This window comes from Rissa tridactyla, chromosome 1, assembly GCF_028500815.1.
Source record: "Rissa tridactyla isolate bRisTri1 chromosome 1, bRisTri1.patW.cur.20221130, whole genome shotgun sequence".
Lineage (NCBI taxonomy): Eukaryota > Metazoa > Chordata > Aves > Charadriiformes > Laridae > Rissa > Rissa tridactyla.
In genome coordinates, this window is record NC_071466.1 from 194,749,116 (window position 1) to 194,757,397 (window position 8,282).

The following is an 8,282-nucleotide window of genomic DNA, read 5'->3' on the forward strand; positions in this document are numbered from 1 at the left end:
ATAGTTCATGCAGTAGCCCATGGGCCAGTCCAGACAGGATCAGATGTGACGAATGTTCTCTATGCTGCTGCCAGGGAACATGACCTCAACTGGAGCCTCTGGCAGAAAGCACCCGGAGAGATCCAAGGTCAGGCTTTAGGGTTTTTTCACTCAAAGACCTGGGTACTGGGTGGGTAATGCAGAAGAATGGGGAAATCTAGTGTGTACCCCAAGATTAAACCTTGGGGGAAAATAATATGTGAGTTGAGTTGCATAGAATAGGAAGCACTACATCAGGAATCACCTGAACCAACGGAGAACAAGCCTCGCAAGAAGCCAGGCAAGTACAGCAGTGACCCAACCTGAGCCAATAATTTAACACAATGTGCTATCACTCTTGTCTGGAGCAACCACAATAACATATGAAGCCCAAGTCATGGATTAAATTAACTCAATGGACATTTTATGAACATTTTCTAGGCATGGCCCATAGACTAAGAGAATGATATCTGTATACATATTTATCACATGACAGGAAGGAGGGTGGTGCTTAATAGGGATGTACAGGGTAGTGTAAGACCTGAGCATAACATAAATGGTATGGAATAAGGGGTGGAGATTGCACTGGGTTTGGCTGGGTTGGTTGGATTTTGTTCATAGCGGACCGTATGGTGTTGATTTGTATCTTGTGATAACATAGATAACACACAAGTGTTTTGGCTACTGAGCAGTCATTCCACAGAATCACGGCATTCCCACTCTGCCATCCCAGTGAATAGGTTGCAGGTATGCAAAAAGTTGGGAGGGGTCACAACAAAGGCAGCTGACCCAAACTGACCAAAGGGATAATTCATGCCATACAAAATCAGGCTCAGCAATAAAAACTGAGGGAGAGAGGCGTTTTGGGAAGGGAGGCATTGCTCAGAGTCTGGCTGGGCATTAGTCTACTTGTGGGAGGTGGTCAGTGATTGCTTTTGCGTCAATTGTTTTGGTTTTGGTTTTTTTCTTCCACTTTCCTTTGCTTATTAAACTGCATCGATCCACAGGTTTTCTCACCTGTGCTCTTCCTATTCTCTCCCCTGTCCCGTTCGGGACAGAGCAGGTAGGTAGCTGGGTGATGCTTAGCTGCTGAACTGGATCAACCCACCACACCTTGTCATTGGCCTTTTAAGTTACATTACCACTCTCCACTTTACCATGCATTTACCTTTTGGCCATAACAGATACAATGGTAATACTACTGTACAAAACTAAGAGTAACACTTCAGTTAAATGATACTTCCTGGGAATTTCAAAAGCATGAAAAATTTTAATACACTGTTCAGCAGGGCAGGATCCTTGGAAATGTGGAGAAATAAAAATAAATCGGTATTTCCTTGTCAAAGGTTGATCATATGGGATGAGCACTATACCTTTATAGAATGAGATAAGCAATATTTTAGAGAAGCACATCTAATCTAGCAGCAAAGTATTTGTTATACCAATATATGACTAATTACTGTAACAGAAAGTTTATATTATAGAATCATAGAAAAGTTTGCATTGGAAAGGGACCTTTAAAGGTCATCTAGTCCAACCCCCCTGCAATGAGCAGGGACATCTTCCACTAGATCAGGTTGCTCAGAGCCCCATCCAACCTGACCTTGAATATTTCCACCTCTCTGGGCAACCAGTGCCAGTGTTTCACCATCCTCATTGTAAAAAATTTCTTCCTTGTATCTGGTCTAAATCTACCCTTTTTTAGTTTAAAGCCATTACCTCTTGTCCTATCGCAACAGGCCCTGCTTGGCCTTGTTGAACCTCATGAGGTTCACATGGGCCTACTTCTCGTGCCTGTCCAGGTGCTTCTGGACGGTATCCCATCCCTCAGGCATCAACTGCACCACTCAGCTAATTTTACACATCCATATCTGAACTAGTCACCATAACCTTTTTTCACAGTCTACAGAGAGATGTAAGTACTTCCCTCCTGCTAAACTGTGGTGCTTATACCAGGCTGAGGTGAATTACACACTAAAGATGAGTGTCTCTCTTCACTGACTACAAAAAGCCCTAGGCAAATGGGTTGGAAGATGATGTCTAACTTTTAGGTGTCTGTGCTAGGACAGATGTGTTCTATCCTCTGCCTCTTTGGGAACTAACCTTAAAAGGCTATCTGGAGTCAGGAATAGCTGCAAGAGACCTGGAGCACTGACCTCCCTTTTCCTTGGGTCTTAGAGTTTAAGCAAACAGGATATAGCATGTGCCCATCAATAAACAAGGTTGCACCTGAATTATAAACTTCATAATTATTTTTATTATTATTCAATAATTAGCTTTCACTCCCTCCTCATCATTGTAAAAAGTGGAAAACATCTCTAATTTTATTTGTGTATTAATTTACCAGTGGCAGGGATCAAGGGGTTTCTTTATTACCAGAGAAAAATTAAATAACTTCAGTATGAACCCAACATTGATTGCCACCTTTTGAAAGATGCCATTGAGAATAAATGTTTACTAAATGGAAAGCATAGAAATTAAATCACAAGCGCGAATTCCCCAAGATCTTGTATATTCTGCAAGGCTTTTAACGAGCTCAGGAAATTTTGCCTGGCTGCTTCCCATTGTTACTGCTTATTATTTTTCCTCAAAAGCTTAACGGCTTTGGGACTGAAAATTCTATTTACATCCCCAAAAAACACATTTGAAGAGGATGAAACTCCTTCTCCCTGCCTTTCTCCCTCTTACAGATGCGAAAGCAGGGAAATGAAGACTTATGAATTACATAATTATGAATTATGAACTTATGAATTACATAATTAATTATGAATTACATAATTAATTACATAATTAATTACAGTGAATTACTGCGGGGATCAACGGCGGAACTGGGTGTGCAGCCACAGGTGTCTCCTACCAGAAACACAGTCTCTCCCATCGAGCCAGTGGTGAATGATGACATGAAAGTGCTGGGCCTGATCAAGATTTGCTTCTTTAAAAACTACAAGGGAATCAAAGCGACAGATGTTTGGAAAATGTAATAGCATATCTAAGATTTAGCACTTAGGAGTGTCAGATGAAATCCCATCCTGAAATGCTCCCACAACATGATGACAGACAACTGCTCTAACAACTCTAAATGCTCTAAAGACTAAGTTTGTAAGTCTTTATGGAAATGTGATTCGATGCATTTTAAGCTGTGTTTTTTCATTTTTCCATTTGTCTTGTTTTTTTAAAATGTCTCCTAAGGAGCAGTCACTACTAAGCTTAGCAGAATGCTATCAGGGACAATGAGATTTGCATGGAAAAGGAGGTAAACTGACATGCAGAGCAATCGGACAAAAAGTACCTTTCTGGAATTTTAATAGCATAAGATTCAAGACTCTGAACAATATGTGAGCTTTATCTCCAAACTGAGAATGGAAGCTTCTGAAATAATTTGGATGTTGAGTTCCTATGATCTTGGCCTGATTTGCTAAAGAGTGGTAGTTAAAAAAACCCTACAAACCACTTTTTCTTTCCAGTTTTCCTTGCATTTCTTATTCTAAACTACAGAACTGCTGAGAAAGTGCTGTTTGGAAGAGATTATTGACAACTTTTGGAGAAGCAGTTCACAGAAACCAGGTGAAATCTATTTTTACCATGTGATGAGAGAAGAAACACATTTCATACCTACGTTCAGGCTGTATTTCTGAATGGACAGAATCTGATAACATTGAATACATTTCCAGACTCCTTACTGCATAAAAGCAAACACGTTGAAAAGAAAAACACCCCAATGACTTGATTTTGAAAATTTTAAGGATTAAGAAGTTCACTATTCATTGTAAACACATTATGTCATTCCTTCCAGATTTTAATAGAAACCCACTGTGCCTGAAGGACATTAGTGCCACGATTTTTCAAGATGACCTGTACTTACAACCTTTTTCTTTGAACTAGTTCAAGTGCTTCAGCAATCTCTATGTAATCTTCCATCTTTCTGAAGCAGAATCCTCTCCTCTAATGACATTAGATAGCACAGAGCTCCTCCAATATACTCGTTATATATCCTGGGTACTGAATTCCTGTGAGTCTTCCCACCGGAATCACCGGCCAGTGACACAAAATAGTATTTCCAAGATGTAAACTACATATAGGCTTCCTGTAAAATTTAAAATATAAATGAATAATGGGATTTTAAAACAATAAGAAGCCTGGAAACTGGTCTCTTATACCTGAAGCACACCCTGAAAGCTTAAAGAGGCCCAGGTACTTGAGACTCATTATACTGTCTGTCTCTACATTGGTCTGTTTCTACCCCAAAACTCCTTGATAATGCTTCTCTTCACCCCTGAACTAGCTGTAAGCAAGTTAAGTTCAGAACTGGAAGAAATTTATCTTCATCAATGCAATATTATGCCTATAATAAATAAGTTCTGCTGAGAGTGTTACCTGGATGGAGCATGACATTAACCAGGTGAGTCCAGTTCCACATACTGGAACCCATCCTGGAAACCTGCCTGAGGAACCTGCCTCTCAGCTTCCACAGCGTAAGTTATTTACTTGGGCAGGACCTCTCTGTTGAGCTCAGTATGATCCTCTTGATGAAGGAACGGCCACGCTTCCACTTCGTGCAATGTTTTCTTCACCTTCATTCCAGCGGTCTCACTGCCTCAACCTCCTGTACATCGTTGTCCAATGTGCTCCTTTTAAGGACAACAATCATTCTGACTTTGGGCGACTGATACCTGTGCTCCTAAACTATAACCAAGCCTTCAAAGACTTTCCATCTTCCTCTATATCCTGCTCGCTGACTGAACAGGCAATAATATAATTCTTTAAGAGACACGTTCTCTGGGCTGCTATCATGGTATTCTGGCACAAAACCAGGCCACCATCCTTGAATCATTTATAGGCCTAATTCACCATTTAACAACATTTTGCCTCCCTAAACTATGGCCTCCATATTTATTCTTGTTGAATGATGGCCATGTAGTTGGTGCTGTGTGAATCCGAGACTGCTGTGTGCACCAAAACCTTTAACGTGTAATGGATCTGCATGGACAAGTCTTACCAGAAGAGACACTCCCAAAGCCCGGGCAAGTCTGTGTGCACACCGGAGTGGCTATACGGGCAGATCTGTTTATCATGCACCATGGTCTAATGCTCTCACGGAGTTTTTAGCACAGACTTTTCAGACTTCTTCCCACTGGAATGTGTGCATTCCTCATATAACAAGGTGATAGAGACTGTGCTATAGTAAACATAGATTTGTAAGGCTCTTCATTTCATGAAGTGATAATAATATTCCTCAAACTTACAAAGCAGAAGCTTGGCAGTGAATTTTAAAATATATTTCTGAAAATAGTGCACAATTTTCAGCAAACAATCTGAGCCACAAAAAAGCAGATGCCACCTGATTACACACCGTACTATGCTTTTGATTTTTTTTCCATTTTGGAGGAGGAATTTTGCTTTAAAATTAATTGCATGACATGCCTCCCAGATCAGAGTTTTCATTTTTGGAAGACTACATGTTCAAGGTCAGGTTGGACGGGGCTTTGAGCACCCGATCTGCTGAAAGATGGCCCTGCCTACAGTGGGGGGGTGAACTAGATGATCCTTAAAGTTCCCTTCTAACGCAAACCATTCTGTTTAGTCTCACACAGAAGGCAAAAGCAGCAGGAAAAAGTCTGCCTAGAATGGCACTATAACATGTGACTTTGTTTGCAGGGGGCTTTCCTTTGTGATAGTAAAATCTACTTTATATGGTCTTCTATCAACTAAAATTTGAGTCAATAGTACCATAATGATGTCTGTTGAGAAGCAACATGAGAAGGGAAAATATTTAAATCATTTCATCAATTGTTTGCTAGCTTAAGGGTTTTTTGTTTAATTATTTCAGGTGATGACAGCTAATAGTGTAATTATGGTATAATTACACTTTTTGCAACTGATTTTGTCTGTGTGTTGATGATATGTGAATGTCATCAGCCATGCTGGCTTTTGTGTAAGATGTTTGATTGCTTTGTGTTATTGTTGAGGAAAGATATTAATCAGCCAAAATCATTAACTATTATCTTCGACTTATACTCAGAACAAAGTTCAACTTCTGCTTCCTTGGAATCCAGAGAGGATATCTCATTGCAAAGAAGACTACTAAATTTATTCTGGTGAAACATAAAATTGAATAAAAATAGTCTGTCAAAAACATATAGAAAGTTTCAACTTACCTATGTCACTATGTGAAATTTCTCAATGGAATAATTATTCTAAACTGATCATTCCTAAATTTATATTCTTTTTTTTTTTTTTCTTTTCATAGTCATGGATAACTTTAACAGTTTGCTTCCTTTCAGTAAAAGACATTTTTATTTCCATTTTATTAATACATTTTAAAAGCTCTTACTTTTATTTAACATTCCTCCATCATGTTTAACTTTGTGGGGAAAGAAATGCTTTCTCTTGTTATTTTTTTACCTCAAGGGGCATTTTATTGATCAAGCTTCTGTTATGCTAACTGTATGCTCTCTACATTCAAGCCATAGGAATATAATTCCATTCTCTTTTCTTGGTACAGATTTTTTAAATTCTTTATTAGATCTTCTGCATTGGACCAAAACTTCACATTAATCCTTTATTCTCCAAAATGGTACCTGTTTCTCATAAATGTCCGCATGCTAAAACACATGAAAAAATATGTCTTATAATGGTGAGTTATGTGTTGGATTTCATAATACTTTTGAGTTTTGAAGTGTATCTTCTCTGTCAATATTCTTATGTGCTTGTTTACCAAACTGCTAGATGAGCTCATCCAAAGTCTTCTCATTGACAGGCATATATTGTAGCTGATCTTCAGTCCCACTTTCCTTGTTCCTTCTTTCAATTTTCAGCTGCTCTTTGCCTCTCTTTCAGTGACCAGTTACCAGCAACAATAAAATTGTGGCAGTCATTTATGTCTATAAGGTCCCGAGAATATTTCATAGCCAGATAAAAGCTGGGTTTATCTTAATCAAGACTACTTCCTAATCTTTCACCAATTTTGGACACTAAACACACAGATATATTTACTCAGGGATTCTTTGTATTCTAGACTCTCAGAAAAATGCTATGACATCTACAAGCAAAACAAAACACACAAGTACTCCCATCTCCCCACGCTGTAGCAAACGAATTTGACATACAATAAAATTGGCTTGCGAAGTCTTGGAGATAGCTAAACATATTCCTCCTTTTACTTATTCAGCAGGAACTCTGCCAACACCTAGCAAGCACTGTACCAGCTTGGCCTGACGGTGTCTCCTGTGCTGCCAGGAGGCTGAGCGCTTTGCTGGTCATAAATGTGGGCTTGTAACGTACACCAAGTCACACAGGCAGTCCCAATGAAATGGGCCAGGCTCATGGAGCAAGCCACTGCTCAAGGGAGAGAGTGAGGTACTAGCACACATCACATCACTAGCCCCATTTAGCATGATCAAGGAATTTCCCTGTAAATGAAGTTTAAATTTCAGACTGAAACTGCAGTGATGAGAGGAGGCTGCAGCCACACAACTTCCATCAGGGTTGGTGTCACGGTTTCAGTTGAGATAGAGTTGACTTTCTTCCTAGTAGTTGGGTTAGTGCTCTGTTTTGGATTGGGGATGAGAATGGTGTTGGTAGCACACTGGTGGTTTTGGTTGTTCCTGGGCAGTCAAGCCCTTTTCTGCTCCTCACACCGCCCCGCCAGCGAGTAGCCTGGGGGTGCACAAGAAGTTGGGAGGAGACACAGCTGGGAGAGCTGACCCTAACTGACCAAAGGGATGTTCCACACCATGTGGTGTCATGGTCTGTATATAGAGCTGGGGGAAGAAGAAGGAAGTGGGGGACATTCGGAGTTACGGCATTTTGTCTTCCCACATTACATGTGATGGAGCCCTGCTTTCCTGGAGATGGCTGAACACTGGCCTGCCGATGGGAAGTGGTGAATGAATTCCTTGTCTTGTTTTGCTTGCGTGCATGGCTTTTGCTTTACTTATTACTCAACCCACAAGTTTTCTCACTTTTACCCTATCAATTCTCTCCCCCTTCCCACTAGGGGAGAGTGAGCTATCACCTGCGTGGTGCTTAGTTGCCAGCTGGGGTTAAACCATGACAGTGGAGTAGAAGTGGGTGGAGGCAGCCTCTGCTCCTGTCTTCAGGCTCAGGTCCACGTGTACTTATCTTACTATTGATTGAAATTAATCACAGGAAATTAAGGTAGCTATGTTGTTAATAACATATCTTAACAGTAGTCCAAAATAGAGACTTAGTGCTGGGATATCTGCATCTACGTCGGCATTTTCCCGGTCTTTGCACTGTCTATG